The following is a 25,329-nucleotide window of genomic DNA, read 5'->3' on the forward strand; positions in this document are numbered from 1 at the left end:
ATAACAATTGAAGAACATAAGAAAGAAGCCGTAATAAGAAAGGGAGTCCGACAAGGATGTTCTCTATCTCCGTTACTTTTTAATCTTTACATGGAACTAGCAGTTAATGATGTTAAAGAACAATTTAGATTCGGAGTAACAGTACAAGGTGAAAAGATAAAGATGCTACGATTTGCTGATGATATAGTAATTCTAGCCGAGAGTAAAAAGGATTTAGAAGAAACAATGAACGACATGGATGAAGTCCTACGCAAGAACTATCGCATGAAAATAAACAAGAACAAAACGAAAGAAATGAATGCAGTAGAAATAACAAAGATGGACCGCTGAATGTGAAAATACGAGGAGAAAAGATAATGGAGGTAGAAGAATTTTGTTATTTGGGAAGGTAGAATTACTAAAGATGGACGAAGCAGGAGCGATATAAATTGCCGAATAGCACAAGCTAAACGAGCCTTCAGTAAGAAATATAATTTGTTTACATCAAAAATTAATTTAAATCTCAGGAAAAGATTTTTGAAAGTGTATGTTTGGAGTGTCGCTTTATATGGAAGTGAAACTTGGACGATCGGAGTATCTGAGAAGAAAAGATTAGAAGCTTTTGAAATGCGGTGCTATAGGAGAATGTTAAAAATCAGACGGGTGGATAAAGTGACAAAATAAGAGGTATTGCGGCAAATAGACGAAGAAAGAAGCGTTTGGAAAAATATAGTTAAAAGAAGAGACAGACTTATAGGCCACATACTAAGGCTTCCTGGAATAGTCGCTTTAATATTAGAAGGACAGGTAGAAGGGAAAAATTGTGTAGGCAGGCCACGTTTGGAGTATGTAAAACAAATTGTTGGGGATGTAGGATGTAGAGGGTATACTGAAATGAAACGACTAGATAGGGAATCTTGGAGAGCTGCATCAAACCAGTCAAATGACTGAAGACAAAAAAAAAAAAAATATTATAAATTCCTAACCGGTTTGGGAAAATTCATAATAAATCTACTTATAATCTTCAGATAGTCGTATCATTATTTATTCCATTCATTATTTTCAAATATTAACGGGGGTTATACTTTTTATTTATTTATTAAAATTAATACTACTGTGATCAAAACATAATTAATATACAATCTTATCATATTTAGTATATTAACTGCATTTATTGATGATATTTAAAAAAGTTTTATAAATTCATTTTAAAATTAAAAAAAATTAAAAAAAAAACATTTTAAACGTAATTATTACTATTATAATTTTTCGTGTGAATTTTCCCAGATTCTTCTAGTAAGATTCATGTTTAAAAATAAAAAACAAGAAAAAATGTAGGAAAAAATCATTTTATCTCTCTTTGTACCTCATAAATTAATAGAAATTACTAAGTTTTAATTGGGTTTTTTATTTTTTTTTAGGATTTTTATATGTTTCATTATTTTATGGAATCTTATTTTTACCTCATAATTAGATGTAATGTTGAATCTCTGAAATTAATGTAATCGCATTGAAAGAATAATTTGTTTTATTTTTTAGAAAGACTGATTTTTTTTTTAACGGACGATCTCAACCTGTCAAACAGGTTACAGAGTTTAAAAAAAAAATTAAAATTATTACTTCTAATAATATTTTACTTAAGACGCAATACATGTAAGTTGTAATCATGATCACGACTCGTGTTTAAAATAAATTTGACGTAAACTGATGGAACCGGTCGGTCACGATCGAAATATTCCTTTTACGTTTGTATTTATTAAATTTAATACAATTCTTAGGAATAATTTTAATCAGAACATGAAGGATAAAACCGAAAGATTTTCATATTTTTATACAACAAAAGATTTTCCTTCAATAATATTTGGGAATCTCTTAATAAATCTCGTTCTATAAAAAATTATACGTTACATGCTGCCTCATATGATTTTGATGCAACAAAATATTTGTCGGATGGTAAGAGTTGGTGACCTTGTTTCTACGGCTCACCATCTTGATTTTTTAAGTTGAAATTTAACGGCATCAATGCCTCAGTTGTAGAAGTAATTTGACCAAGTTTGGTCAAAAGTAGTTCTGGAGATATAAGGTGATTTAGAGACCAACACCGAACATACACATACGTGCATACGAACATTAAAATCCGAATGGAAAATTTCCATCCGGTTTCCTTAGATGTCAAAACGTCAACATCCGGTGAAAACCACATATGCCCAAATCAGACCGATTGCAATACTTTCTATCTAACTGTCTATATAGTCGGGAAAGTAATAAATAAGGTAAAAATTCTTTTTTCATTTCATGAACTAATATTATATATGAAATGTAATAGAATATAATGAAATGAAATGTAGTAGAAATAATAATGTAGATGGAACACTAAATATAAAAATAGGAAGAGAAAAGATTACGGAAGTAGAAGAATTTTGTTATTTGAGAAGTAGAATTATTAAAGATGGACGAAGCAGGAGCGATATAAAATGCCGAATGGCACAGGTGAAACGAGCTTTCAGTCAGAAATATAAATTGTTTACATCAAAAATTAATTTAAAGGTCAGAAAAAAAATTTTCAAAGTATACATTTGGAACGTAGCTTTATATGGAAGTGAAACTTCGACGATCGGAGTACCTAAAAAGAAACGATTGAAATGCGGTGCTATAGGAAAATGTTAAAAAATCAAATGGGTGGATAAAGTGAGAAATGAAGAGATGTTGCGGTAAATCGATGAAGAAAGAAGCATTTCGAAAAATATAGTTAAAAGAAGAAGCAGACTTATAGGCCATATATTAAGGCATCCTGGAATAGTCGCTTTAATATTGGAGGGACAGATAGAAGGGAAAAATTGTGCAGGCAGGCAACGTTTTGAATATGAAACAAATTATTAGGGATGTATGGATGTGGGGGTATATAGAAATGAAACGACTGGCACTAGATAGGGAATCTTGAAGAGCTGCATCAAACCAGTCACATGACTGAAGACAAAAAACTAATAATATTATAGAACAGCCGTAAAAAAAATTTTCACTTTGACAGTCTCAGTCATATTTCCCCTCGGATTTTTATCAATCGCTTTAAAGAAATGAGGCGAAATTTTGTTCAAAATAAAAGGTTTAATATTTTATCTTAAGAGAAATATTTCAATAATAATAATATTTATCTTTAAAATATTTAAATGGTCTCTATTTAAAATTTTCGAGATTATTTATTAACTAAAAAATTTTTGTCGGGTGTACGTTTACAAGATTTCATTAAAATAATCCGTTCGTAAGATATAAATCTTTATTGAGAATAAACAAGATGATGAACAGAGGTAAAAATGAGACTTTTCGTTTATTTTTGATGTACTGAATCAGCTCCTAAATTTAGCTAACATCTCCCAGGTCACCCTGGGAATTTATATATCTGTGTAAAGGGATGGAACTAAAAAATAATGGCTCTAAAAAAATGGTGGGTTAAAGAATTGAGGTGACCTTTTATTAAATATTGCCCGAAAAATTAGTTTTTATTGGTGGAAGATAAGCAGAATTTCCTTCAGAGAGAGAGAGAGAGAGGATAAAGAAGACATAATATACTCTTTTGGGAATACTTGCTGTGTATTCAATCAAATGAACCTCAATCGATGACAATTAGAAATTTAATCGTACTTTCACGATTAACCTAGTCGTCTAAAACCGGTATTCCATTGTTTACCTCTTAGTGTTTGTAATATTTTAATCTTAATTGCGTTTAGTCGAAGACCTTTAGAATTAAACTATTTAATATATGTAAATATTAAAGAGAACAGCTTGTTTCATGTCCCCATTTAATTCATTTTTTGTATTTCTGCTTTCGGTTTGTATGTTTTTTTCTATATGAAAGAATTAAGGTGATCAGAAAAACCTGTTTACATTATGAAATCTACAAAATGAACTTATTTTACACACGTTCTAAATAGTTGTTTTCAAAATAATATTTTTATTGACCCTCTACTGTTGACGAAGAATAGTTGTTTGATATTTACTTACTCAATCAGTAACACGCGCACGCGCGCGCATACACATATATATATATATATATATATGTACACACACACATGTGTGTCCCATGAAGAAACTGAGAAACTTTCAGGACATATTCTACTGATGGAAATAATGAAAAAAGTTCATATAAAAATATGTCTAGAAACGCGTGTTTTCCAGTTACGGCTGGGGAAAGATTTCACCCGGATTTCAGCTACTGTAAAGAAGCTCTACTGTAATTTTTGTGACCCAAATGAAGGAATAAATTTTGTGGTTTCAAGCGTAATTTTAGTGGGAAAATAGGATAAAATAGGTCCCAGAACTCCAGTAGTTTTTAAGATATCCGACATAAAACAAAAAATTCGGTGTAATACAATAGCTTGGTGGATGATCTATTAGCCGGTATCATCACCTGACTTAACGCCACTCTAGATTACTTCAATTTTTCGTGTGAAAAAAAACAGTATACCGACAAAAAACTAATGCTAAAGAAGTTACTCATTAAAATACGAAACGCAATTGAATATACGAAACGATCCTGAGATGATACGTAAACCCACCGGGAATATTTTACGTCGGAATAGTGATGTGTACATTGTGTAGGAGGGAATTTCGAACAATTATTGTAACTGGGTTTTTTATTCTGTTCCCTAAAAAAAGGGAAATTATAGAGGAATAATTTCCCTTTTTTTATTTTTTTCCCTATATATTAAGAACAATGTGTTATTACGTACAGAAAGAATAATGCGATTTGCTCTCTGTTTTCTTCTATTTTGTTTCAATAAAATACCGATTTAAAAAAAAATTAATTACTTTTTACCGGCTGTATTTACATTAATTTTCTCAGAATTAAATTTTCTACACGATTTTCTGCTAATTTACTACATATTACCCATTTAGCAAAGCTATTTTACTACAAACCTAAAAAAAATTTAGTTTTTAGACATCGAATTTTGTTTTACGTCGGATATCTTAAAAACTACTGGAGTTATAATTTGATTTATTTACTTACAGTATCCATGATAAACCTTGTTTAAATTAGGAATAGATATAATTGATAATTTGTTTTTAATATAAAAATTGCAAGTTGTATAATCTTAACTATCGATGCGGCTGTACTATTTTGTTATCTTAATGATATTATAACAGAATTTGGCTTCTCACAATAATAAAAATAATTTAACGTATTTGCATTTGCATCGATTACACTGTTTGGAGTTAATGACTGAAACATACTTTACTACCGGAAATTTCGGTTATCGAAATTCGTTTATTTTTATTCATTTAATTTATATTAATATAAATAATTTTTAACCGCACAGCTGTTCCTCTGTATTGTTCTGTAAAATGAGTAACACATTGACAGGAGCAGGCGTCGCAAACACATAGTTAATGGAAATTCTATTTTTTCCTCCTTTTATATCCTTCTTTTAACAAATTATTAAAACTATGTAAGTACAATTAACAACAGCCTTCTTATTTAATTATATACTTGAGGCAATAAAAAAAAAACAGTACCATTTTAATTAATAGAACAGATCTTACAAAAAAATGCTTTTTGATTTACTTACTTCAAAATTATTAATTTTTTTACGTGATATCTGAACAAAACCGTTGAGTTGTAATGGTTTGAAAACAGATGTAAAACGGGAAATATTTTACCCATAATTCCCTCGAATTCCTACAGTTTCCCTTCAAAACTAACGCGTTAATAACAAACTTTTTCCATCAAGATTTAACTATTTTTTTTAAAACCTAAAGCTCTTTAATACAATCTCTTCTTTCTTACCTAATATTATAGAGGTTATCCAAATTTATATTTTTTAATCGAAGTTATAATCGTACAAATAAAACTGGATTTGCTGGAGTCGATGTTTATTTAAAATTACTTCCATTACTGTTACAAAATAATATAAATTGCGGTTCTTTATCGAATTCCGATAGCCACTTTTCTCAATCCTTTTTAAAGTATACTAGCGTACGTTTTCTTCATTTCTTCCAAGTCGATGGGTATTTTGCAAACAAATTATTAATATAATTTAACCAAACTTAACCTACGCTTGCTAACCTTAACTCACTAGACAGGGTCGGCGAACGAAGCGAGCGTAGGTTAAAGTTCGGTGAAAATAATTGAAAAATAAAAAAATAAATAAATCTATTTATTTAAAAATAAATAAAATATTTCAAATTAAAAAATCAAACAAAAATGGAAAAATTGACTGTCGGATTCCGAATAAGTACTTAATTGCTATCGTATGACACTGTTTACTGTAATTATTATAATGATGCGTGAAAAATTTTTGTTAGAATAATTAATTTACAAATTAATTATTTTATAAAAATTGAAACGAATTTAAAAGAATTACTTACTTTTTATTGAGAAAATATCTGTTGTGTATTAAAACTGAAATTTCTAAATATTTTTTTTTTTGTTTTACTTTTATCTTAACTTCCAAATAATTAGTATAATAATTAATTTTTATTTTGGATTAAAAAAAAAAAAAAAAATATTTTTAATAAGTTAATGCACTTCGATGCGAATGTCACTGTATAATTACCGTATAACTCAGCTGAACGATCATAATACATTGAAACGTAGCTAGGAAATAATTAACCTATTGTAATGCCAGGTTGAGAAATTATATAGAATGTGCCGATTCTATTGTATCGTGCAGTGTGAGGCTCCATTGTAACCAACATATACAAATAAATGTCTCTATTGTTCCGGTTGAGTTTATATCTATATAAATACACGAATATATATCTTCAACACGCTTTTTTAAAGTAAAACTACCAAAACGAAATTTAGCTTACACCACCACAATAATAGTAAAAATATACGGCTTATCTTATTCCATAATCCGTTTTCTACTAACCAAGCGATTTAATTTATTATCTACTGAAGTTTTTTCTTAAAAAAAAAATCTAAGGGTAACAAAAGAAAAATACCCTTCGTTTTAATCTTATACGAATTTACACCCTTGTGAAACGTCTAGAAAATATTGAAAAATATCGGACCTAATTAGTTGCTCCTAACCTTTTTCATAGCAGTTGCCAGATTTGCTCGATTTTCATCCGATCGAACTTACAATAGTCTGCCATTTTTAAAAAAAATAAAAACTATTTCATTCAAGAAAAGTTACTTTTTAAATAAAGATTTGTTCGTTTTCATAAGTAAGAAAATTAATAATTCTATTAATGAAAAAAACTGACCGTTATTATTACATCTCGTAGGTGAATTATACGTAAATATTTATATTTATAAATGTAAATGCAATTAAATATTTCTGAACATAGCGATAAATGCTAACTCCCGCTAAAAATAACAGTTATTCCTAATATTATCTTTTCAGGTACACAATACTAATTAACCAATATATAATACGAAAGGTAAAGTCGATAGATGGGTGGAATATATTGAAGAGTTATACGGAGGAAATGAATTAGAAAATGGTGTTATAGAGGAAGAAAAGGAAGTTGAGGAGGATGAAATGGGAAAAACAATACTGAGATCTCAATTTAAGACAGCATTAAAATATTTAAATGGTAGAAAGGCTCCTGGAATAGACGGAATACCTGTAGAATTACTGCGCAGTGCAGGTAAGGAAGCGATTGATAGATTATACAAACTGGTGTGTAATATTTATGAAAAAGGGGAATTTCCGTCAGACTTCAAAAAAAGTGTTATAGTAATGATACTAAAGAAAGCAGGAACATATAAATGTGAAGAATACAGAACAATTAGTTTAACTAGTCACGCATCAAAAATCTTAACTAGAATTTTATACAGAAGAATTGAGAGGAGAGTGGAAGAAGTGTTAGGAGAAGACCAATATTTGGTTTCAGGAAAAGTATAGGGACAAGGGAAGCAATTTTAGGCCTCAGATTAATAGTAGAAGGAAAATTAAAGAAAAACAAACCGACATACTTGACGTTTATAGACCTAGAAAAGGCATTCGATAACGTAGACTGGAATAAAATGTATAGCATTTAAAAAAAATTAGGGTTCAAATACAAAGATAGAAGAACAATTGCTAAAATGTACAGGAACCAAACAGCAACAGTAACAATTGAAGAACATAAGAAAGAAGTCGTAATAAGAAATGAAGTCCGACAAGGATATTCCCTGTCTCCGTTACTTTTTAATCTTTTCACGGAACTAGCAGTTAGTGATATTAAAGAACAACTTAGATTCGGAGTAACAGTACAAGGAGAAAAGATAAAGACGCTACGATTTGCTGATGATATAGTAATTCTAGCCGAAAGTAAAAAGGATTTAGAAGAAACAATGAACGGCATGGATGAAGTCCTACGCAAGAACTATCGCGTGAAAATAAACAAGAACAAACAAAAGTAATGAAATGTAGTAGAAATAACAAAGATGGACCGCTGAAAGTGAAAATAGGAGGAGAAAAGATTATGGAGGTATAAGAATTTTGTTATTTGGGAAGTAGAATTACTAAAGATGGACGAAGCAGGAGCGATATAAAATGCCGAATAGCACAAGCTAAACGAGCCTTCGGTAAGAAATATAATTTGTTTACATCAAAAATTAATTTAAATGTCAAGTAAAGATTTTTGAAAGTGTATGTTTGGAGCGTCGCTTTATATGGAAGTGAAACTTGGGCGATCGGAGTATCTGAGAAGAAAATATTATAAGCTTTTGAAATGCGGTGCTATAGGAGAATGTTAAAAATCAGATGGATGGATAAAGTGACAAATGAAGAGGTATTGTGGCAAATAGATGAAGAAAGAAGCGTTTGGAAAGATATAGTTAAAAGAAGAGACAGACTTATAGGCCACATACTAAGGCATCCTGGAATAGTCGCTTTAATATTGGAAGGACAGGTAGAAGGGAAAAATTGTGTAGGCAGGCCACGTTTGGAATATGTAAAACAAATTGTTAGGGATGTAGGATGTAGAGGGTATACTGAAATGAAACGACTAGCACTAGATAGGGAATCTTGGAGTGCTGCATCAAACCAGTCAAATGACTGAAGACAAAAAAAAAATTAAATATAGTATATATAATACAGGAATATTATATTACATGATTTTTTACAGTTTTTCCCTTCTTTACAATGCATATAATCTCTTCTTTTTTTCAAATTATCAAAGGGTGTAAATGTCGAATAAGATAATAAGCAGAATTTTTTTTTTTTGTATTTCTCTCTAAGTATTATAAAAAGAAACCTTCTTACTGAAATAAAATTGTATAGGTTAACAGAAAACTTATTGGGGGGAAAAAATAAGAATTTTACCGTTATTTTACACGATTTCAAATCATCGGGTTTTTTTTACGGGCTCAACTGCAATCGTCCATCACCCCAAATAGAAGTATGAAATAGAAGTATTTTTAGCGTATGAAAAATACCTTGCCTAACCGGGATGCCAACCCGGGAATTCCGGATGAAAGGCCGAGACGCTACCACTCCGCCACGAAAATCGGCAAACTCATCCGGAAAAATATAACACGATTAATAAAAATGTAATTTTTAAAATAAGAATCCTTTGGATTTATTAACGACGTAAGTTGACGTTTTTGATCGCAATACGACCGGAAGCACGTGTTTTTACTTGTTTACAAAGAGATCAGTATATTAGTTCAAGTATAAGAATTATTTCAATTATTTCAAACATTTCCAAATATTATTATTACTTATAGGTAGATACTATCTTTAATTTTCCATTTTAGCCTCCGGGAATTACCGTTCAGGTATTACTTCGGAGGATGAAATGTATCAGTGTAAGTGAAGTGTAGTCTTGTACAGTCTCAGTACGACCATTCTTGAGATGTGTGGTTAATTAAAACCTAACCACCAAATAATACCGGTATCCACGATTTAGTATTCATATTTTTGCGTAAAAGTAACTGCCTTTACTAGGACTTGACGCTGGAACTCTCGTCTTCCAAATCATCTGATTTGGGAAGACGCGTTCACCACTAGACCAACTTGGTGGCCACTCTCCGATCTGATGCGAGATTTCAATCCGTGTCCGAGGTGGGGATGGCGCAGGCGCGCAGACTGTTCGGGAGAGCGGCTGTGTCCGAACACAGTCATCTTCGGGACATCTGCAGAGAGGACCCAACTCCGACAGTTGTAAGGAAGCGGCCTCACGCCGTACTGGACGAACCACCGTGATGGTGCGGTGCGGTAGCCGAAAATCGACAAACTAGGCTTAGGGGCCTCCATATCGCATGAGCCATAAACGGAATAGTGCGTCAGACGCGTTTCCGGGGTCGCGAGTGAATAGTTTTTCGCGAGTTATATAGTTTGAAGACTTCAAATACGGTAAGCCGCGCATACAACAAAAACGCGGTCTAAATTTAAATTTTTTTTTTCCGCGTGTGTTTTGTTCTGTTTCTCTTGTTTCAGAAACGGGAGAAACGTGGATGTGGAACGACTCGACGTGCCGTCTCATCCTGCCAGCTGAAAGAAAAGTAAAAATTAAATTTTTTTTTTTTTTTTTTTTTTTCGTGTGTGTGTTCTGCTTCTTTTGTTGCAGATACCAACAACAGCCACCACAAAAACAAATGGTTTCTTCACTGCGGCCACGCGGTCCCCCCAACCCCTTCTCAGACACACGTGTGTCTGAAGGTTAATAATTACGTGGAGTGAATAATTACTGTTTGCTTCTTTCCACAAAATCGCCGCCCCAAAACCGCGATCGCGAATAGGTATCACCATTTGTAAGTTCCCTATTACCTTCCTTTCCATTCAAGAAAGAAGAAAGAGGGAACGAGCCCAGCAGCCATCAGCCCAGCAGTCGCAAGCCCAGCAGCCACCTGCCCAGCAGCCACTGACAGCACAGAAGAACGAAGAAACCTGCACTTTCCCCCGTTCAGCCCTTCGGGGCCTCGGGAATTTCAAGGTTAATGGTATGTAACTTCGGTTACTACCAATTCTTGGAAAGTGCAGGCCAAAGAAGAACGAAGAGGTCTTCGGAAGAAGAAGAGGGAGAAGATGAAGATGAAGAAGAAGGAAGACCAGCCACTCGTCTCAACATCACGGACTGGAGTCCGGAACAGAGCCCAGCAGAGATGCGTCCTGAAGGGCAGCCATACCAGAAACGGATGAAGAGCTTCTAAACATCCTCTCCTTTTCAAAACTTACAATAAGATAAAATAACCCAGCAATTGCGACTCCTCCGGAAAAGGGGACGCATTGCTCCCTCCTCACAGGTAGTGCCCCGTTGTGGCGTATTCCTGCTAGCCTATTAAAGAGTTAGCACCGAAAGGACTTCAGTGGACGGTCTGAAGGGGAATTACGTCGGGAGGACAGGCTTTATAAGCCTAGCCTTCCGCGGTCGGCCCGTAAAATGGGTTCGATAACGCTGGTTTAACAACGGAATTGGAATGCAATTAAATCCGTCCTTAAAACACTAAATAATAATAAACAAAACTTGTAAAAATTAGACCCGCTATTTAAAATTAACCCTTTAAAAAAAAACAAGCCCAATTAGAATGATCCAGTAGCAAGGGACTCTGTCCAGGTTCTGCGATAAAGTAGGGAGTAATAGACTCCTGCCAACTTTGCATTCCATTCCATTCCAACTTGGTGGGTTAGGTAGATACGATCTGCGATTATTATTGGTTATTTTTAAAGCTCAAAAATGTTTGAGAGTCCAACTTTGTTGGACTCTTCAGTTCACTCGTCCATCTTACTTTATCAACCTTTCTCCATATCCACATCTCAAATGCCTCGATCCGGTTCTTCTCTCTCTTCCTTATCGTCCACGCTTCAATTTCATACAACAAGACACTACATATATAGCGTTCGGCTAATCTCTTTCTTAACTCCTTGAAATCCAGACTTTCTTACTGAAGGTTTCCCTTTGTTATCGTTAGCCTTCCTGTCCTGAATATCTGTAATTTTTTACTTGTCCTTACCGTTAAATTCTCTTTGTTGTTTACCTCTGTCGCTTTAGTTTATTCTGTATTTATTTTCATTCCGTATTCGTTCATTCCTTCCTCCAAGAATATATGTGCATATGTAATTGATTTGGTGAAACATCAGATTATTTAATGTTAATTGAAAATTATAATTTAGAATCGAATTATTTTTGGATTCTCTAGTTTAATTTCTGTTTGTTTTTATTTAATTATTATAGATTTTTTGTTAAATTTTATCTACGTTAAAGTTAACTACAGAATGACTGAAAAATAGATCAGTGCTGTTCTTCTGAACAACACTGAGACGACATACATGTCCAATCTATAATAAATTGCAAAAAATTCTTAACTTTTAGTTCAGTACTACTCAGATATTGTCGGACTATTCTCCCTAAGTCGGAATTTATCATCATTTCGTTAATTTGTTTTTTCTTGCCGATCATTTAATCTCTCTGCTTTGATCTAATTCTTCTTATCTTAATTTGTGTTTATATTCGTCATCTTCTCTTAATCTTTTTATTCTTTCCTTGGTGTTAACGTTTTCTTCCTTTTAATATTTATCATCATCTTTTAATTTTTCTATTCTTTCTTTAGTTTTAATATTTTCTTCCTCTTTATAATTATCATCATCTCTTAATGTTTTTGTTCTTTCTTTGTTTGCAACGTTTTCCTCCTGTTTATTTTTCTTTGCAAAATTTTCTTCCTGTTTATTCTTTCTTTGGTTTTTAACATTTTCTTCCTTTTTATATTTATCACCTTCTCTTTTTTTTATTTTTCCGTTGTTTCTAACATTTTTTCCTCTTCATATTCATCTTCTTGTTTTTTTTTTTTAGATTTCTTAATGTTATCTTTCTTTTTCCAGTATGATTATTTCTTTTTCATTTTTGATTATTCACCAAATAATCCAATAATAAAAACTGAATATTTTACACCGTACGGTCGAAATTAACATTTCTAACCGGTATACAGGAGTTCACTAAACCGAATAGTTTAATTGTTATTAACTTTTGTTTATACGACACACCAGAAATCTAAAACTTTTGTTAATCAGCAACTCACGAAGATTCGAACAATACTGATCTAGTAATACGAATAATAAAGGGGCTTTTACTCTATTCTAATATATCATGTAAGATTGTTGAATTAATAATTGTATAAATATTTAACGTTAATTAAAACTAATATTTCAGCAATTGTGTAACTGTCTACTTTATTAAAGAATTGGAGGATTCGTATTTCACTTTCAAATCAAATAAGTTTAAATGAAGTGTAGCAAAAAAACGTGTATATGTAATTTTAATAGGCGTACAAGGAAATCGTGTGGTGTTCACATCAGATTTCTTTTTTGGTAATATCAAATGTAGATTACTTCGTTCACCTTGATAGAAATTTAATTTTTTTGATTTAAAACTTGATCAATAGGAAACCCTAAAAAGAAAAGAATAATAATATATGACTGAGATGTGGTGTTACAACAAAAGACGTTTAAAATTAGGTGAATCAAAAAATTAAACAAGAAGATAAATTAAAAATAAATAGAATACGTGGAAAGAAATGAAAATTGGCGGAGAATTTTTTTTAAATTTATTTTTTACAGTAAGTTTTTCATTCCAGATTATAGAGGTTTTTATTCCTGGGTACCGGAGGAATATCACAACAATACATTTTTTTAAATATATTATTTCCTTTTTTTCACCTTGGAAGAAATCGGAGTTAGTTTCCAATTATATTTTTTTATTTAAAAAAAAAAAAAAAATTAAAAATTATTTTTTTTTATATTAAACTGTACGCGATATTTTTATTTATGATAATGAATAGGAAATTATGCCAGTATAATGGATGTGTTATACTAATGAATATAAAACATCTCTCTTATTAATATTTAAATCTAATGAGAATTAGGTTAAAGTACTTTTTTTCTTAACCTTGATAAACACGACACCGGATAAATAATATCAAATAACTTGCATGCCATGGTCATTAAAAAAAGAAGAAAAAATAAAAAAAAAGGAACGTACGATATAAATAATGTAATAATTTTTTTAAATGAAATTTAAAAAAAATATTTCAATGCTTCATATTAATAAAATGAGAATAAAACAAAGATAATGAATAAATTAAATGCTTTAGAGAAGAGAATAATAAAAAATAAATTACTTAGACAGGGAAGTAGTTGGAGTATTGTTTTATTTAAGAAGAAAATTATAAAAGATAACACGATAATCTAGAACAGAGATTCTCATTCTTTTTAGCTCTACAACTCGTAAAAAAAAAAAAAAAAAAAAAATATGAAATGAATATTTCGCGACTCTCCAACCTCAATCCGAAGAAACCTAAATTTAGTTGCGTCGATAGCAACGGGTATGAACATGCCTGTATGAATTGTACAAACATGAGCGATTATCAGGTACCAACTTTATGTGTAACGTGCTCTTGTAATGTGGTCTTTCATGCATAATATTCGCTGTAAGAGCACCATGTTCAAACATGCATATGACACGTTTGAACAGGACGTGCTCTCAGCAGTATAAAAGAGGTATAAGGGATTGCTGAACGTCAACTTAGTTTCGAATGCAAAGCGTGCGTTTGGTGCCTTTATGATTTTAAAAGCTTTTCATTTATGTTTCGTTTTGTTTATTTTGCGGTCAAACGGTGTAACAGTGGTTTTTTTTCAATTGGATTCTTATGCAAAACTGATAAATTTGTGAAAAGAAGTGAGTCATCTGCACTCAATGAATCGATCGGTAAAAAGACAAGATTGTACATCGCCGGTTAAAAAAAATTATGATTTTATCTCGTCGGATGGAAACCCACAGTACGTTCATGAAGGCGTGAAGCCATGAAAATTAATTCGACGCTTGGAAACTAAATATCCGGATTTTAAAATAAAACTCTAGAAAATCAACAATCTTCTTTAGGTAAATCAAGCCGTACTGATAAAACTACACTTAAAGTGTATTATCTCGTATCATTAAGAGTAACTAAAATGTTTCTCCATAACTAAGATGTTACAAACCCTATACAATCGCGGAACACCTCATATTATGTGCAATTTAGATTCGGAGTAACAGTACAAGGTGAAAAGATAAAGACGCTACGATTTGCTGATGATATAGTAATTCTAGCCGAGAGTAAAAAGGATTTAAAAGAAACAATGAATGGGATGGATGAAGTCCTAAGCAAGAACTACCGCACGAAAATAAACAAGAACCAAACGAATCTAATAAAATATAGTAGAAATAATGTAAGATGGATCACTGAATATAAAAATAGGAAGAGAAAAGATTATGGAGGTAGAAGAATTCTGTTATTTGGGAAGTACAATTATTAAAGATGGACGAAGCAGGAGCAACATAAAATATCGGATAGCACAGGCGAAACAAGCTTTCAGTTAGAAATATAATTTTCTTACATAAAAAATTAATTTAAGCGTCATGAGTTTAAGTCTGACCTGAAAAATCGAATAAAATAGGTACCAGAACCGTTATCTGCATAAGGTTTTTGAGAAATCTGGAGTGAAAAATCAATAAATTGAAATAAAAAGCACTATCTTTTATGTTTGACGTATAATAAATTTGTTAAATGGGTAATAAACACGTAAAATATTTAAACAAAAAAAGTAGAATTTAATTTTGAACAAAATGATGTAAGATAACTTGAATAAAACAAAGAAAAGTCAGAAAAATTCCAATTTTATTTACAAACAGTAACATTGCTAAATTTGTCCTTATTTATTGTAAACAAAATTCTTTTTTGATAATGTAAAAAAAATATATAAAAAAGATTTATTGCTAAAAAATTTAAAAAAACTGGAAAAATACAACAATTTTAAAGTAAACAAGAATAACTTTCGTAATAATTTTTACTTTCTTTTACGAAGTACAAGGAAGTATTGTAATCGCTAAAAATTTTGGTTTTCAGATTTCATCGGAAATATCCATTTTGACCATCCCTGAATCCATTTTATTAGTTTCGGCATGACGTATGTGCGTATGTATCTCGCATAACTCAAAAACGAATAGACATAGGATGTTTAGACATCGAATTTTGGACTGTTTAGGACTGTGCAACTTCCCTTTTGATTGCAATCAACTAGAACAAAGTGTCCAAAAACCGCGCATCAAGGAATTCCCATACGGTCCGACAATGCGACTCTCACCACATTGACTCGCGGCTTGTGAGTGGCCGATTTTCTACTTGACCTATAAGTTCCACGGTGGTCCGGTCTCTGGCCCCTCCAAGAGCAGGGCAGTCAAACATCAGGTGTTCATTTGACTGGACCTCCCCGCATACGCACAGTTCATCAGCTGCCAGTCGGAACCGAAACAGATATTGGTTCAAATTAACATGGTTGGTGAGGACCTGGGCACCCGTTGCCCTTAAAAAAAAAAAATCGAGGCATAACATTCCCCAAATCCCGTATAAACATGTACAGGGATCTTCCCTTAGTCGTAGTGTCCCATTCCAGCTGCCATTCTTCCAACCCGAGGCACTGCAGCCTCTTCCGCAGCCAGGAAATAGGCGACTAAACGAAATTTAGATCCGGTGCATTGTGATCAAACGTTCACCACTAAATCGATTGGGACAGCCTTTCCCAATATGGTGGTAGCCACGTAGGAGGTTGTTTTATAAACACCAGTGCATACAAGGCTCTGCGCTGGGCACCCCTTAAATTTTGAAGAAGTGCTCTATTCATATCTAACCTATGCGCCCAAAAGGGCACCGTGAAAGAGGTCATGCTTTCGAAGACGCCTCGGTACTCCATGTACATTTGACGGCCCGATAACCCTTAGTCTTTCCGAGCAATCCTCCTAAGTTTGTGAATCACTGAGACTGCGTCTGCCGCTACTTCATTTCAACGGAGAAGCAAAACCGGGGGCGAAATCTTTCACTAGCCGTAACTCGCTAACAAAGAGTTTTCAGATCCATGTTTATGTGAACCTTTTCATTATTTTAATGACAGAGATACGCCTAAATAGTTAGTATATACATATACATTCCCCGAACACTCGTATACATGCTCATAAAAGCATTCATATTTGAGTTTGTTTAGACGCAGCGGCTGATTTTGAAGTAGAAGGTTCTGAAGTTCAAATAAAGGTAACTTACTTTTTATACGGATATGAACACTAAGCGATGGATACCGGTGAACTATGGTGATCGAGATTCAATTACCAACCTCAGGAACGGTCGGCCTAAATCTGTACAAGACTATCTCGTTTACATATATAAATCATTCTCATATCATCTGACCGTGGAGTCGCTTATTCAAGTTGCTCATTGCAAAGTACACATTATGAATAGAACATTTTATTTACGATATTGTCATTGTTGCTTATTCCAGTTCTAATTTCCTTCAGGTTGAAAAACGGAAATTTTTCAAAGAAAATATGGATATTAATATTTTGTTTTACCCTTACGTGTGGAACATGTTTTTTACAATTAAGCTTTTTTATTTCATAAAGTAGAAAAGCGGTATGAGAATAATTGTTAATAGATTTAAAAAAAAGTTCTAAATTTGATTTTATTTGATTGTTTTGTCATTTTTATCAAACGAATTTCAATAAGCTTTATTTCGTTTGTATTGTAAAGGAAGGTACAACCAACATATATTAAAACTTAAACGTTCAACGAACATATAAAACCGAATTAGTCTTTAGAAGAACTTAGATTAATCTCTATAAGAGGCGTAAATAATCTGTATCTTATTGTAACATCTACTTACAACTATATTGCAGGAAAAATATTTCACGTGTGATTCTAAACGAAAAATCCAAAACGAGGAAAAATGCCAGATGCCAGGTTTTTGTACGGTTAAAAAATTCAAGGTTTCGACCTTGGTAGTTCGTTTAATTTATATTAATTAAATTAATGTATTTATCGTTAAATAAAATCGTTAGACGTTTTAAAAGTTTATACGTGTTATGCAATATTATTACGACTGTCTCTTAGGTTTGCTTTCTAATAATTTTTTTCTGTATCAGTCAGTTTGTTGTGTAACTTAACTAATTATACTACTTTTGCCATAAAAAACTTGAATGAAAGATTACGTAACACAAATTTAAAATATATTTTAAGTTAAAAATAATACTAAGTTTAAAAAAATGTTTGTTTTGCATTCCATAAAAAATTGAACGATAAATAGTATGCGCTTTCGATATCTTCTTTTGTACTTCCAGTCTACATTAATTTCAAATTTAATAAACACATTTCAGATGATTTTTAGTACCGTTAACACACAGTATTTTATTCAGATATTTATAATGAATGATTTAATACGCTTTGAAATCCTTCTTAATTTCCAAATATAAAATACATATACTAGAATACAAGGTCACGTAGAACAATGTATCAACCAAAAAAACATATTTCTCAGAACAAAATACACCTTTTTCTGACGTACTAATAACTATTTATCTAAATAAACTGCGATTTCGTTTCGTACAGAATTATGCCTCTTTAATTTCTGTTTCATACGTGGATTGCAATCTCATCGATATTTCCTACATATAAATCGATTGCTGACAAAATATTATTCTTACTATTAGAGTAACGATGGATATTATAATTTATTTTGAATATAGTCGATATTAGGGTGTAAATTATTTGGGTAGTTATGGCATCATCGGTACTTTTTCATTTCTTCCCTTTCCCCCCAAAAAATTTTGCAAATTTTTCACCTGGAAAGAACAAAAAATAGCAGGAAATATTGTTATTAACAAAAACCAGGTCGAAGAAAGTGATAACCCTCACTAACATACTGTTTTATACCGGTCACTTTAAACATTCTCCATATTAATAAAAAAATATAATAGTTATTGCTTATAATTATAAATGTAATGTAACGCAAACTTAACATCCGTTTGCTAACCTTGACTAATTAATAGTAATGTTTTTATTATTTAAATAACGAGTAACTGCAATAACTACTGAATTATTATTATTATTATTATTTAAATAATCAATACATTACTGTTAATTAGTTAATGTTGGTAAGCGTAGGTTAAGAACGGTTAGTTATAACCTACCCTACTAAACGGCATTTTATACGTATGTGCATCACCTTTAGCTTAGCACCGGAATGTACCGACCGCTAGCGGAAAATCCCGATTCGTTAGTACATGTCTCGTGGTGATCAAGTGTATACTTAGTATATTATTGTACATCGATATACCGTATACATATCGAGATATAGATATATATATATATATATATATATATATATCAAAGTTTTGGGAAAATTTAGTACTTTTTAACCAGATCCTAATTTTCATTCAAAAATCGCAAATATCTCGAAAACGGTCGGTCCTAGCGCTCTGAAAAAATTTTTCACTCTCCTCGCCGATAATTCATCCGCTTCTAATAGTACACGTTGGATGATAATATGTTCAAGTGTTCTCAGAGCGCCGTTCGGAAATTGGCGAGGGGGTGCGATGGGATACCACCGTAATATCTCGCCAACCACTCGTCCGATTTTCACGATTCAAACGGCGTTATGTATCAACAGGTCGAGCGCTAACTGTTTAATGCATCTGATACGCTCTTGATTGACGGGATCTTGATTATCCGGAAATTAAATCGTTTAGTCCTACGTTTTGATTGCACTCACCCACCGTAAAACGTACCGATCAGATCTTTCGCTAAATACGGTCAAACCTGTGCTGTAGCGCAGCTGTAAAGTATAAAATTATGAAGACTAAAAAGTAAAAATAAAAAATATATAAAAAAACTTCTTAAATATCACTCACTTTTTAAACAGATGGCCCAACTTACACAGGAGGCAATTGAGAGCGATGATTAGAGACTCCAAGAAATCTTACTGGCGAAAATAGACACAGATCCATGAGGGAGACCTTATAGAGTGATAGTAAAATGGGCTCTGAGACCCAGAAAACCCGTTACAAGGGAAAGTAAGGAGATTACATGTATCATCCAGGCCGGCCGTAAAATATTTAGACGTCTGGATTGACACCAGACTGCAGTTTGGGACGCATACGGTAGAGGCAAGCAAGAAGGCGGACAGGGTCATGGGGCTAGTTGCCGCTCTGATACCTAACTGCAACGGACCAAAGCAACACCGAAAAAAAATCCTAGTAAGCGTGGCACGCTCCACACTAATGTACGGTGCACAGGTGCGAGCGGGAGCCATGTTATACACCAATTACAGGGGAATATTGGCGACACATCACAGACGGTGCTGTATACGTGTCGTATTCGCATACCGGATTGTTTTAGGAGCGGCTGCAAAGGTTCTAGCGGAACTTCTTCCTATCGATCTGGAGGTTGAGCAACGAGAAGGATGTAGAAGATTAGGTCTCTCCCACCAGGAAGATAGGAGGCAGTAAAATAATAGCATAATGGACAAGATAAACAACGTATGGCAGCGGAGATGGGACCGGCGCTAGAAGGGACGGTGGACCCATCGGATGCTTGTGGTTGTCAAGCGCCTAGATTATTAATTAACGCAGTTCATGACGGGTCATGGAGGGTTCAGGTCCTATCTCTCTTTTTTTTCCCCCTTCTCGCCACGACCGGATATCCATTTAAGTATACGCAGTCGGGGAGAGTGTCCATATACTCAAAGGAGGCGTCCCCCACCCACCGGCAGCACGTCCGGCACGGCAGGTTAGCCTTCCCGGTCTCGGATTTTTTATTTTCCATATGCCATGCCTCTAATCCCCCACCTCATGGCCAAGGTCCGGCAACGCCGTCCCTCAGCCCCACGGCAGGAAACCGGGTCTCGGTCTTTATCTTTTGCCACGCCTCAAACCGGCAGCACCGACCCCACTAAGCACCAAGGCACCCGCAGGGCCGACAACGCCGGCCGGGACTCGGTCTTAACTTTACCCCACAGTTCCCCAGGAGTTCCTTCCCTTCTCAGGAACCCGCACACTTCAGCATGCGGGCCCTCCACGGAGGGACTGTCCTCCCTTCCCTACTTTAACTACGACCCCCGTCTTCTGTCTTCGTCTTCTTTAATACGGAGAATTTCCCCCGCAATCTCTTGAACCGGTCCCAATTTTCCTGACTATACACCATCCAATTAATTAAATCGTCAGGGGTCAGTCTATTAATTAAAATTTCCCTTCTATTATCGGCCCATCTGGGACATGCGAAGATGGTGTGTTCTACATTGTCGATCTCCTGACAATAAACGCATAGTGGGGTGGCCCTCTTCCCAATTCTGAATAAATATTGACCAAAACAACCACGGCCTGTCAATAGTTGCGTGCTGTAGAAGTTCACGTCACCCAGTCTCTTGCCAACCCATGTATTTACGTTGGGGATTAGCCTTCTCGTCCGATCCCCAACTTCAGGTCCTACCTGTTCAGGTTCTGCCTAGACCATTCCGATGAATGTTCTATCTGCCACGAAGAGGAAACTGCTTACCGTGTGTTTTTTAAGTGCACAAGATACGATCGTGAGAAAAAAGAACATGTTAAAAATTAAAAAATAGTGTTATTAAAAGCCGTGTACGATATTCTTGAATGTGATGAAGTGTAGAGTTAGACTATTATCCTGTTTCCAGCTATTCTATTTGATTTTTTTGTTCGGTGTTTTTATTTTACAGAAAACTTTAATCATGATCTTTGAAAAGACCTAAAAAAATTTTCTGGAGCAGCACCCCACTAATTTTAGATACGAGCCGCCACTGACATCATCGAATAAATGCGACAATCTGCTGGTATAAACAAATATTTATTTTAATTTTAAATGCAATAAATAAAAAATTATTCTACAGTGGAATATCTACGAGATTAATGAAAAGTCCCTCGTATCAGTGTAATTTTTAAAATTACATTTAAAATATAATCTTTTGTAATTTTTAATTCTATAAGAACAGTCGCGTTCCCTTGTCGTAGATAGACTTAGTAACCGGTTTAAAAGTAAATAACCAGTTATTACGCAAACATAGAGTTATGCACGTATAAATACGAAAACAGAAAATAAAGTAATTTCAATTACATTAGTAATAATAATATGTTTATATGTTAATGTATTTTCATCGCAAATTACATAAATTATAATTACAATTTTAATCTTAAAAGGAAAGCATAGTTTTTTAAGCTTTTTATTTATTTTTTTAACTTTTCTTTTTTTTAAATTTAAATATATTGATTTAATAATTATTATCGCGTGATTGTAAAAAAGGTTTTACAATAAATAATAATTCAATCATAATAAAAAAAAAATAAATGAAAAAAATTACTAGTGAAACAAGATTTTATGTACTTTTAAAAATGTGTAAATGTAATTTAATAGACATTATATAAGTGTATATGTAATAGATTTGGTGAAACATCTGATTACTTAATATTAATTGAAAATTATGTTTTAGCATATTATTTTTGGATTTTCTAGCTAATTTTATATAATTATTCTGTTTAATTTTATCTACATTAAAGTTAACTATAGATTGACTGAAAAATAGACCCTCACAAGAACAACATATACACACAGGCGAACATGCCCGATGTTACGGGCATGTAACATCGCCAAAAAACAAAAATAAATTGCCAAAAATTCTTATCTTTTAGTTCATTAATCCTCTGATATTTTGTCGGACAGTATTCTCCCTAAGTCGGAATTCATAATCATTTCGTTTATTTGTTTTTTGTTGCCAATCATTTAATCGCTCTTTGGTTTAATATAATTCTACTGATCTTAATTTGTGTACACGTTCTCTAGTTTTCAAATTTTCTCTCTCTTTATATTCATCATCCTCTCTTAATCTTTTTATTCTTTCCTTGGTCATTATTCTTTTCTTCCTCTTCATATTCATCTTCTTGTCGCTTTTTTGAGATATCTTTTTTTTCATATATGATTATTTATTTTTCATTTTTGATTATTCACCAATTAATCCGATAATAAAAACCGATTATTCTACAACGTAAGGTCGAAATTACATTTCTAACCGGTATACAGGAGTTCACTAAACGGAATTGTTTAATTGTTATTAACTTTTGTTTATACGACACAACAGAAATCTAAAACTTTTGTTAATCAGCAACTCACGAAGATTCCAACAATACTTTTCTAGTAATACGAGTAATAAAGGGACTTTTACTCTATTCTAATATTTCATGTAAGATTGTTGAAAAAAAAAAACTAATATTTAAGCAATTGTGTAACTGTCCACTTTATTAAAGAATTGGAGAATCGTATCTCACTTTCAAATGAAATAAGTTTAAATAAAGTGCAGCAAAAAATGTGTATATGTGGAAGACATGTGGTATCCACATCAGATTTTTTTATTTTACATTTAAGAGGAAAATGGTTAGTACATGTTTGGTATGCTAAGTTGCAAAAAATTTTTTGATTTTTTTTTCCATTATAAAAAAAAATATTTTAAATTCATTCAAACGCGTTATATTCCCGTAATTGGTTATATGATTATTTAGGAAAAAAAAATATTGCCAAAATGAGAATATCTTGGATGAAGATGGGAAACAATCGGTTAGGGGTTACCATTTATTTAAATAGATTTAAATTATATGTACTTACGTGCAGAACGTTGTATAAATGATCATTTCTTGCGTAACATAAATAAATATTCCTCATTTGATGAATGCATCTTATTTTTAATAATTTACATTATGACGTTTTTTATTGTAAAATATTAAAATAATATTTTTTTTAAATCTTTATTAGTAAATATACTAATTAAATAAAAATAAACAAATATTAAAAACAGTAAAATTAAAATTAAACATTCATTATTCAAAAGTTAATACGCATAGGTTATTAACTTTTTTTATTTCTGTTGCACGTTAACCAGAATATTAAATTTTCTTTTTCTTTTTTCAAAAATATTATTTTCTGTTAATTTTAAAATAAAGAAGAAATATTAACGAGAAGAAAAAACTGTTTTCTGTTTTAGGCCCTCAAGATTAATTAAATTTTATAAAAAATTATTATTTTATTTATTTATATTTTTATTTTATTTTATGAATTACATACAGTTTTAATTAATTCCAAAAAAAGGATATTTACTGTTTTTCTCCGGAATGATTTACTTTTTATATTATTACGTTTTTGTAGTATATGTCAATTATAATTATACGGTATTTCGAGGAAATTGCACACAAATTATAAATATAACATAACCAAACTGTACGCTCGCTTCGCTCTCTAACCTTTGCTCCCAAACTTAACCTACGTCATGGTTAGCAAGAGAAGCTAGTGTAGGTTAAGTTTGGTTAGATAATATTTATAATTATAAGCGTATAATTATTACATGTTCAATTATTAATAAGTAATACGTACATTTAAAAAAAAAACAGAGTGGGGAAACATAGAAAAGACACAAAGAAAAAATTAAACGTATTTTATGTAATATAGAGCTAATTTTATAATCACTTAAAATTGTTTTAAACAAAACTTGTAAAGAATTAGATTCTGAGTAAATTGTATTTATGACGAAAGTCTACAGAAACTCAATACAAACGTAAAAATTTTGAAACTCATTAAAAACTACACAAATCAAAATGCGACAGAATTTAACAATGTATTAAATGAAATGTGTTAAACAATGATGGTACACCAATATATAATACCAAAGGTAAAGTCGATAGATGGGTGGAATATATTGAAGAGTTATACGGAGGAAATGAATTAGAAAATGGTTTTATAGAGGAAGAAGAGGAAGTTGAGGAGGATGAAATGGGTGAAACAATACTGAGATCTGAATTTAAGAGAGCATTAAAAGATTTAAATGGCAGAAAGGCAACTGGAATAAACGAAATACCTGTAGAATTACTGCGCAGTGCAGGTGAGGAAGCGATTGATAGATTATACAAACTGGTGTGTAATATTTATGAAAAAGGGGGATTTCCGTCAGACTTAAAAAAAGTGTTATAGTAATGATACTAAAGAAAGCAGGGGCAGATAAATGTGAAGAATACAGAACAATTAGTTTAACTAGTCATGCATCAAAAATCTTAACTAGAATTCTATACAGAAGAATTGAGAGGAGAGTGGAGGAAGTGTTAGGAGAAGACCGATTTGGTTTCAGAAAAAGTATAGGGACAAGGGAAGCAATTTTAGGCCTCAGATTAATAGTGGAAGGAAGATTAAAGAAAAACAAACCGACATACTTGGCGTTTATAGACCTAGAAAAGGCTTTCGATAACGTAGATTGGAATAAAATGTTCAGCATTTTAAAAAAAATTAGGGTTCAAATACAGAGATAGAAGAACAATTGCTAACATGTACAGGAACCAAACAGCAACAGTAACAATTGAAGAACATAAGAAAGAAGCCATAATAACAAAGGGAGTCCGACAAGGATGTTCCCTATCTCCGTTTCTTTTTAATCTTTACATGGAACCGGCAGTTAATGATGTTAAAAAACAATTTAAATTCGGAGTAACAGTACAAGGTGAAAAGATAAAGATGCCACGATTTGCTGATGATATAGTAATTCTAGCCGAAAGTAAAAAGGATTTAGAAGAAATAATGAA

At 32.4% G+C, this 25,329-nt stretch overlaps 1 protein-coding gene across 4 annotated transcripts in view; it reads right to left on the reverse strand.

Moving 5' to 3' along the window:
• Positions 1-25,329, reverse strand: part of LOC142333419 (very long chain fatty acid elongase 7-like) — a 115,040-nt gene that overhangs the window by 79,807 nt on the left and 9,904 nt on the right. For 2 of the 4 annotated variants that reach the window (XM_075380479.1, XM_075380480.1), the window contains exon 1: positions 6,343-6,573. The exons of the other annotated variants lie outside the window; for them this stretch is intronic. The gene's annotated coding sequence lies outside the window, so the exon portion shown is untranslated. Of the gene's footprint in view, positions 1-6,342; positions 6,574-25,329 lie in introns of those variants that run through there. 4 annotated transcript variants of the gene reach the window in all.

The sequence above is a fragment of the Lycorma delicatula genome, chromosome 12, assembly GCF_047948215.1.
Source record: "Lycorma delicatula isolate Av1 chromosome 12, ASM4794821v1, whole genome shotgun sequence".
In the NCBI taxonomy this organism is placed as follows: domain Eukaryota; kingdom Metazoa; phylum Arthropoda; class Insecta; order Hemiptera; family Fulgoridae; genus Lycorma; species Lycorma delicatula.